Source organism: Lepisosteus platostomus, chromosome 3 (genome assembly GCF_059453375.1).
Source record: "Lepisosteus platostomus isolate fLepPlt1 chromosome 3, fLepPlt1.hap1, whole genome shotgun sequence".
Lineage (NCBI taxonomy): Eukaryota > Metazoa > Chordata > Actinopteri > Semionotiformes > Lepisosteidae > Lepisosteus > Lepisosteus platostomus.
Window position 1 is genome coordinate 64,221,566 of NC_142613.1, and position 9,807 is coordinate 64,231,372.

Below are 9,807 nucleotides of genomic sequence, written 5' to 3' on the forward strand. Positions count from 1 at the left end.
GGGTTAAAAGAACCAAAGAATTAAGCCCGAAGTTACGCTTCTCGCTGCACTTTAAAGGACAAAATGAAGAGAGTTTACCCCTTAGAACAGGTATTCTTCACACTTTTCATCTGGCTCACTTTTGGGATCAAATCAATGAATGGGGCAATATACTGAAAGGTGGCCAAAAGTGTCCGAAAACTAAAACTGCAGATAGGAGTAAATTATCACTCATCCTAAAGATAACTGGGGGCCCTGAATGCAGCACTGACAGTAAAAAACTTCTACGTAGTGTGGGATCGCTAACCCTAACCCTAGCTAGGCTTGAAAAGTGTACATTCCTGCAGGGTGTCTCAGAAGCCCTCCAATCATGAGATTTGAATTTCTTCCTCAAACCCAAAAATATAAGTCTCAAACAACCCAAACCCTTTTCAAAACCTCTTGGAAATGTATCTTCTTTAATAATCTGTCTTCTTTAGGCAAATTTTCATTGAGGTGAAAAATGCGGTCAAATGGTACATACATCGGCATGCTTTTAATGCCTGGCTAGGGTTAGGGTTAAAAGAACCATAGAATTTAGCCCGAAGTTACGCTTCTCGCCACACTTTAAAGGACAAAATGAAAAGAGTTTACCCCTTAGAACATGTATTCTTTACACTTTTCATCTGGCTCACTTTTGGGAACAAATCAATGAATGGGGCAATATACTGAAACGTGGCCAAAAGTGTCCGAAAACTAAAACTGCAGATAGGAGTAAATTATCACTCATCCTAAAGTTAACTGGGGGCCCTGAATGCAGCACTGACAGTAAAAACCGTCTACTTAGTGTGGGATCGCTAACCCTAACCCTAGCTATGGTTGAAAAGTGTACATTCCTGCAGGGTGTCTCAGAAGCCCTCCAATCATGAGATTTGAATTTTTTCCTCAAACCCCAAAATATCAGTCTCAAACAACCCAAACCCTTTTCAAAACCTCTTGGAAATGTATCTTCTTTAATAATCTGTCTTCTTTAGGCAAATTTTCATTGAGGTGAAAAGTGCTGTCAAATGGTAAATACATCGGTATGCTTTTAATGCCTGGCTAGGGTTAGGGTTAAAGAACCATAGAATTAAGCCCGAAGTTACGCTTCTCGCTGCACTTTAAAGGACAAAATGAAGAGAGTTTACCCCTTAGAACAGGTATTCTTCACACTTTTCATCTGGCTCACTTTTGGGAACAAATCAATGAATGGGGCAATATACTGAAAGGTGGCCAAAAGTGTCCGAAAACTAAAACTGCAGATAGGAGTAAATTATAACTCATCCTAAAGATAACTGGGGGCCCTGAATGCAGCACTGACAGTAAAAAACTTCTACGTAGTGTGGGATCGCTAACCCTAACCCTAGCTAGGGTTGAAAAGTGTACATTACTGCAGGGTGTCTCAGAAGCCCTCCAATCATGAGATTAGAATTTTTTCCTCAAACCCCAAAATATCAGTCTCAAACAACCCAAACCCTTTTCAAAACCTCTTGGAAATGTATCTTCTTTAATAATCTGTCTTCTTTAGGCAAATTTTCATTGAGGTGAAAAATGTGGTCAAATGGTACATACATCGGCATGCTTTTAATGCCTGGCTAGGGTTAGGGTTAAAAGAACCATAGAATTAAGCCCGAAGTTACGCTTCTCGCTGCACTTTAAAGGACAAAATGAAGAGAGTTTACCCCTTAGAACAGGTATTCTTCACACTTTTCATCTGGCTCACTTTTGGGATCAAATCAATGAATGGGGCAATATACTGAAAGGTGGCCAAAAGTGTCCGAAAACTAAAACTGCAGATAGGCGTAAATTATCACTCATCCTAAAGATAACTGGGGGCCCCGAATGCAGCACTGACAGTAAAAAACTTCTACGTAGTGTGGGATCGCTAACCCTAACCCTAGCTAGGGTTGAAAAGTGTACATTCCTTCAGGGTGTCTCAGAAGCCCTCCAATCATGAAATTTGAATTTTTTCCTCAATCCCAAAAATATCAGTCTCAAACAACCCAAACGCTTTTCAAAACCTCTTGGAAATGTATCTTCTTTAATAATCTGTCTTCTTTAGGCAAATTTTCATTGAGGTGAAAAATGCGGTCAAATGGTACATACATCGGCATGCTTTTAATGCCTGGCTAGGGTTAGGGTTAAAAGAACCAAAGAATTAAGCCCGAAGTTACGCTTCTCGCTGCACTTTAAAGGACAAAATGAAGAGAGTTTACCCCTTAGAACAGGTATTCTTCACACTTTTCATCTGGCTCACTTTTGGGATCAAATCAATGAATGGGGCAATATACTGAAAGGTGGCCAAAAGTGTCCGAAAACTAAAACTGCAGATAGGCGTAAATTATCACTCATCCTAAAGATAACTGGGGGCCCCGAATGCAGCACTGACAGTAAAAAACTTCTACGTAGTGTGGGATCGCTAACCCTAACCCTAGCTAGGGTTGAAAAGTGTACATTCCTTCAGGGTGTCTCAGAAGCCCTCCAATCATGAAATTTGAATTTTTTCCTCAATCCCAAAAATATCAGTCTCAAACAACCCAAACGCTTTTCAAAACCTCTTGGAAATGTATCTTCTTTAATAATCTGTCTTCTTTAAGCAAATTTTCATTGAGGTGAAAAATGCTGTCAAATGGTACATACATCGGCATGCTTTTAATGCCTGGCTAGGGTTAGGGTTAAAAGAACCATAGAATTAAGCCCGAAGTTCCGCTTCTCGCTGCACTTTAAAGGACAAAATGAAGAGAGTTTACCCCTTAGAACAGGTATTCTTCACACTTTTCATCTGGCTCACTTTTGGGATCAAATCAATGAATGGGGCAATATACTGAAAGGTGGCCAAAAGTGTCCGATAACTAAAACTGCAGATAGGAGTAAATTATCACTCATCCTAAAGATAACTGGGGGCCCCGAATGCAGCACTGACAGTAAAAAACTTCTACGTAGTGTGGGATCGCTAACCCTAACCCTAGCTAGGGTTGAAAAGTGTACATTCCTGCAGGGTGTCTCAGAAGCCCTCCAATCATGAAATTTGAATTTTTTCCTCAAACCCAAAAATATAAGTCTCAAACAACCCAAACGCTTTTCAAAACCTCTTGGAAATGTATCTTCTTTAATAATCTGTCTTCTTTAGGCAAATTTTCATTGAGGTGAAAAATGCTGTCAAATGGTACATACATCGGCATGCTTTTAATGCCTGGCTAGGGTTAGGGTTAAAAGAACCATAGAGTTTAGCCCGAAGTTACGCTTCTCGCCACACTTTAAAGGACAAAATGAAAAGAGTTTACCCCTTAGAACAGGTATTCTTCACACTTTTCATATGGCTCACTTTTGGGATCAAATCAATGAATGGGGCAATATACTGAAAGGTGGCCAAAAGAGTCCGAAAACTACAAGTGCAGATAGGAGTATATTATCACTCATCCTAAAGATAACTGGGGGCCCCGAAAGCAGCACTGACAGTAAAAAACTTCTACGTAGTGTGGGATCGCTAACCCTAACCCTAGCTAGGGTTGAAAAGTGTACATTCCTGCAAGGTGTCTCAGAAGCCCTCCAATCATGAGATTAGAATTTTTTCCTCAAACCCCAAAATATCAGTCTCAAACAACCCAAACGCTTTTCAAAACCTCTTGGAAATGTATCTTCTTTAATAATCTGTCTTCTTTAGGCAAATTTTCATTGAGGTGAAAAATGCTGTCAAATGGTACATACATCGGCATGCTTTTAATGCCTGGCTAGGGTTAGGGTTAAAAGAACCATAGAATTAAGCCCGAAGTTACGCTTCTCGCTGCACTTTAAAGGACAAAATGAAGAGAGTTTACCCCTTAGAACAGGTATTCTTCACACTTTTCATCTGGCTCACTTTTGGGAACAAATCAATGAATGGGGCAATATACTGAAAGGTTGCCAAAAGTTTCCGAAAAATACAAGTGCAGATAGGAGTAAATTATCACTCATCCTAAAGATAACTGGGGGCCCCGAAAGCAGCACTGACAGTAAAAAACTTCTACGTAGTGTGGGATCGCTAACCCTAACCCTAGCTAGGGTTGAAAAGTGTACATTCCTTCAGGGTGTCTCAGAAGCCCTCCAATCATGAAATTTGAATTTTTTCCTCAAAGCCAAAAATATCAGTCTCAAACAACCCAAACGCTTTTCAAAACCTCTTGGAAATGTATCTTCTTTAATAATCTGTCTTCTTTAGGCAAATTTTCATTGAGGTGAAAAATGCTGTCAAATGGTACATACATCGGCATGCTTTTAATGCCTGGCTAGGGTTAGGGTTAAAAGAACCATAGAATTAAGCCCGAAGTTACGCTTCTCGCTGCACTTTAAAGGACAAAATGAAGAGAGTTTACCCCTTAGAACAGGTATTCTTCACACTTTTCATCTGGCTCACTTTTGGGAACAAATCAATGAATGGGGCAATATACTGAAAGGTGGCCAAAAGTGTCCGAAAACTTAAACTGCAGATAGGCGTAAATTATCACTCATCCTAAAGATAACTGGGGGCCCTGAATGCAGCACTGACAGTAAAAAACTTCTACGTAGTGTGGGATCGCTAACCCTAACCCTAGCTAGGGTTGAAAAGTGTACATTCCTGCAGGGTGTCTCAGAAGCCCTCCAATCATGAAATTTGAATTTTTTCCTCAAACCCCAAAATATCAGTCTCAAACAACCCAAACGCTTTTCAAAACCTCTTGGAAATGTATCTTCTTTAATAATCTGTCTTCTTTAGGCAAATTTTCATTGAGGTGAAAAATGCTGTCAAATGGTACATACATCGGCATGCTTTTAATGCCCGGCTAGGGTTAGGGTTAAAAGAACCATAGAATTAAGCCCGAAGTTACGCTTCTCGCTGCACTTTAAAGGACAAAATGAAGAGAGTTTACCCCTTAGAACAGGTATTCTTCACACTTTTCATCTGGCTCACTTTTGGGATCAAATCAATGAATGGGGCAATATACTGAAAGGTGGCCAAAAGTGTCCGAAAACTAAAACTGCAGATAGGCGTAAATTATCACTCATCCTAAAGATAACTGGGGGCCCCGAATGCAGCACTGACAGTAAAAAACTTCTACGTAGTGTGGGATCGCTAACCCTAACCCTAGCTAGGCTTGAAAAGTGTACATTCCTGCAGGGTGTCTCAGAAGCCCTCCAATCATGAGATTTGAATTTCTTCCTCAAACCCAAAAATATAAGTCTCAAACAACCCAAACCCTTTTCAAAACCTCTTGGAAATGTATCTTCTTTAATAATCTGTCTTCTTTAGGCAAATTTTCATTGAGGTGAAAAATGCGGTCAAATGGTACATACATCGGCATGCTTTTAATGCCTGGCTAGGGTTAGGGTTAAAAGAACCATAGAATTTAGCCCGAAGTTACGCTTCTCGCCACACTTTAAAGGACAAAATGAAAAGAGTTTACCCCTTAGAACATGTATTCTTTACACTTTTCATCTGGCTCACTTTTGGGAACAAATCAATGAATGGGGCAATATACTGAAACGTGGCCAAAAGTGTCCGAAAACTAAAACTGCAGATAGGAGTAAATTATCACTCATCCTAAAGTTAACTGGGGGCCCTGAATGCAGCACTGACAGTAAAAACCGTCTACTTAGTGTGGGATCGCTAACCCTAACCCTAGCTATGGTTGAAAAGTGTACATTCCTGCAGGGTGTCTCAGAAGCCCTCCAATCATGAGATTTGAATTTTTTCCTCAAACCCCAAAATATCAGTCTCAAACAACCCAAACCCTTTTCAAAACCTCTTGGAAATGTATCTTCTTTAATAATCTGTCTTCTTTAGGCAAATTTTCATTGAGGTGAAAAATGCTGTCAAATGGTACATACATCGGCATGCTTTTAATGCCTGGCTAGGGTTAGGGTTAAAAGAACCATAGAGTTTAGCCCGAAGTTAAGCTTCTCGCCACACTTTAAAGGACAAAATGAAAAGAGTTTACCCCTTAGAACAGGTATTCTTCACACTTTTCATATGGCTCACTTTTGGGATCAAATCAATGAATGGGGCAATATACTGAAAGGTGGCCAAAAGTGTCCGAAAACTACAAGTGCAGATAGGAGTATATTATCACTCATCCTAAAGATAACTGGGGGCCCCGAAAGCAGCACTGACAGTAAAAAACTTCTACGTAGTGTGGGATCGCTAACCCTAACCCTAGCTAGGGTTGAAAAGTGTACATTCCTGCAAGGTGTCTCAGAAGCCCTCCAATCATGAGATTAGAATTTTTTCCTCAAACCCCAAAATATCAGTCTCAAACAACCCAAACGCTTTTCAAAACCTCTTGGAAATGTATCTTCTTTAATAATCTGTCTTCTTTAGGCAAATTTTCATTGAGGTGAAAAATGCTGTCAAATGGTACATACATCGGCATGCTTTTAATGCCTGGCTAGGGTTAGGGTTAAAAGAACCATAGAATTAAGACCGAAGTTACGCTTCTCGCTGCACTTTAAAGGACAAAATGAAGAGAGTTTACCCCTTAGAACAGGTATTCTTCACACTTTTCATCTGGCTCACTTTTGGGAACAAATCAATGAATGGGGCAATATACTGAAAGGTGGCCAAAAGTGTCCGAAAACTTAAACTGCAGATAGGCGTAAATTATCACTCATCCTAAAGATAACTGGGGGCCCTGAATGCAGCACTGACAGTAAAAAACTTCTACGTAGTGTGGGATCGCTAACTCTAACCCTAGCTAGGGTTGAAAAGTGTACATTCCTGCAGGGTGTCTCAGAAGCCCTCCAATCATGAAATTTGAATTTTTTCCTCAAACCCCAAAATATCAGTCTCAAACAACCCAAACGCTTTTCAAAACCTCTTGGAAATGTATCTTCTTTAATAATCTGTCTTCTTTAGGCAAATTTTCATTGAGGTGAAAAATGCTGTCAAATGGTACATACATCGGCATGCTTTTAATGCCCGGCTAGGGTTAGGGTTAAAAGAACCATAGAATTAAGCCCGAAGTTACGCTTCTCGCTGCACTTTAAAGGACAAAATGAAGAGAGTTTACCCCTTAGAACAGGTATTCTTCACACTTTTCATCTGGCTCACTTTTGGGATCAAATCAATGAATGGGGCAATATACTGAAAGGTGGCCAAAAGTGTCCGAAAACTAAAACTGCAGATAGGCGTAAATTATCACTCATCCTAAAGATAACTGAGGGCCCCGAATGCAGCACTGACAGTAAAAAACTTCTACGTAGTGTGGGATCGCTAACCCTAACCCTAGCTAGGGTTGAAAAGTGTACATTCCTTCAGGGTGTCTCAGAAGCCCTCCAATCATGAAATTTGAATTTTTTCCTCAATCCCAAAAATATCAGTCTCAAACAACCCAAACGCTTTTCAAAACCTCTTGGAAATGTATCTTCTTTAATAATCTGTCTTCTTTAGGCAAATTTTCATTGAGGTGAAAAATGCGGTCAAATGGTACATACATCGGCATGCTTTTAATGCCTGGCTAGGGTTAGGGTTAAAAGAACCAAAGAATTAAGCCCGAAGTTACGCTTCTCGCTGCACTTTAAAGGACAAAATGAAGAGAGTTTACCCCTTAGAACAGGTATTCTTCACACTTTTCATCTGGCTCACTTTTGGGATCAAATCAATGAATGGGGCAATATACTGAAAGGTGGCCAAAAGTGTCCGAAAACTAAAACTGCAGATAGGAGTAAATTATCACTCATCCTAAAGATAACTGGGGGCCCTGAATGCAGCACTGACAGTAAAAAACTTCTACGTAGTGTGGGATCGCTAACCCTAACCCTAGCTAGGCTTGAAAAGTGTACATTCCTGCAGGGTGTCTCAGAAGCCCTCCAATCATGAGATTTGAATTTCTTCCTCAAACCCAAAAATATAAGTCTCAAACAACCCAAACCCTTTTCAAAACCTCTTGGAAATGTATCTTCTTTAATAATCTGTCTTCTTTAGGCAAATTTTCATTGAGGTGAAAAATGCGGTCAAATGGTACATACATCGGCATGCTTTTAATGCCTGGCTAGGGTTAGGGTTAAAAGAACCATAGAATTTAGCCCGAAGTTACGCTTCTCGCCACACTTTAAAGGACAAAATGAAAAGAGTTTACCCCTTAGAACATGTATTCTTTACACTTTTCATCTGGCTCACTTTTGGGAACAAATCAATGAATGGGGCAATATACTGAAACGTGGCCAAAAGTGTCCGAAAACTAAAACTGCAGATAGGAGTAAATTATCACTCATCCTAAAGTTAACTGGGGGCCCTGAATGCAGCACTGACAGTAAAAACCGTCTACTTAGTGTGGGATCGCTAACCCTAACCCTAGCTATGGTTGAAAAGTGTACATTCCTGCAGGGTGTCTCAGAAGCCCTCCAATCATGAGATTTGAATTTTTTCCTCAAACCCCAAAATATCAGTCTCAAACAACCCAAACCCTTTTCAAAACCTCTTGGAAATGTATCTTCTTTAATAATCTGTCTTCTTTAGGCAAATTTTCATTGAGGTGAAAAATGCGGTCAAATGGTACATACATCGGCATGCTTTTAATGCCTGGCTAGGGTTAGGGTTAAAAGAACCATAGAATTAAGCCCGAAGTTACGCTTCTCGCTGCACTTTAAAGGACAAAATGAAGAGAGTTTACCCCTTAGAACAGGTATTCTTCACACTTTTCATCTGGCTCACTTTTGGGATCAAATCAATGAATGGGGCAATATACTGAAAGGTGGCCAAAAGTGTCCGAAAACTAAAACTGCAGATAGGCGTAAATTATCACTCATCCTAAAGATAACTGGGGGCCCCGAATGCAGCACTGACAGTAAAAAACTTCTACGTAGTGTGGGATCGCTAACCCTAACCCTAGCTAGGGTTGAAAAGTGTACATTCCTTCAGGGTGTCTCAGAAGCCCTCCAATCATGAAATTTGAATTTTTTCCTCAATCCCAAAAATATCAGTCTCAAACAACCCAAACGCTTTTCAAAACCTCTTGGAAATGTATCTTCTTTAATAATCTGTCTTCTTTAGGCACATTCTCAGTGAGGTGAAAAATGCTGTCAAATGGTACATACATCGGCATGCTTTTAATGCCTGGCTAGGGTTAGGGTTAAAAGAACCATAGAATTTAGCCCGAAGTTACGCTTCTCGCTGCACTTTAAAGGACAAAATGAAAAGAGTTTACCCCTTAGAACAGGTATTCTTCACACTTTTCATCTGGCTCACTTTTGGGATCAAATCAATGAATGGGCAATATACTGAAAGGTGGCCAAAAGTGTCCGAAAACTAAAACTGCAGGTAGGCGTAAATTATCAATCATCCTAAAGATAACTGGGGGCCCTGAATGCAGCACTGACAGTAAAAAACTTCTACGTAGTGTGGAATCGCTAACCCTAACCCTAGCTAGGGTTGAAAAGTGTACATTCCTGCAGGGTGTCTCAGAAGCACTCCAATCATGAGATTTGAATTTCTTCCTCAAACCCAAAAATATAAGTCTCAAACAACCCAAACGCTTTTCAAAACCTCTTGGAAATGTATCTTCTTTAATAATCTGTCTTCTTTAGGCAAATTTTCATTGAGGTGAAAAATGCTGTAAAATGGTACATACATCGGCATGCTTTTAATGCCTGGCTAGGGTTAGGGTTAAAAGAACCATAGAATTTAGCCCGAAGTTACGCTTCTCGCCGCACTTTAAAGGACAAAATGAAAAGAGTTTACCCCTTAGAACAGGTATTCTTCACACTTTTCATCTGGCTCACTTTTGGGAACAAATCAATGAATGGGGCAATATACTGAAAGGTGGCCAAAAGTGTCCGAAAACTAAAACTGCAGATAGG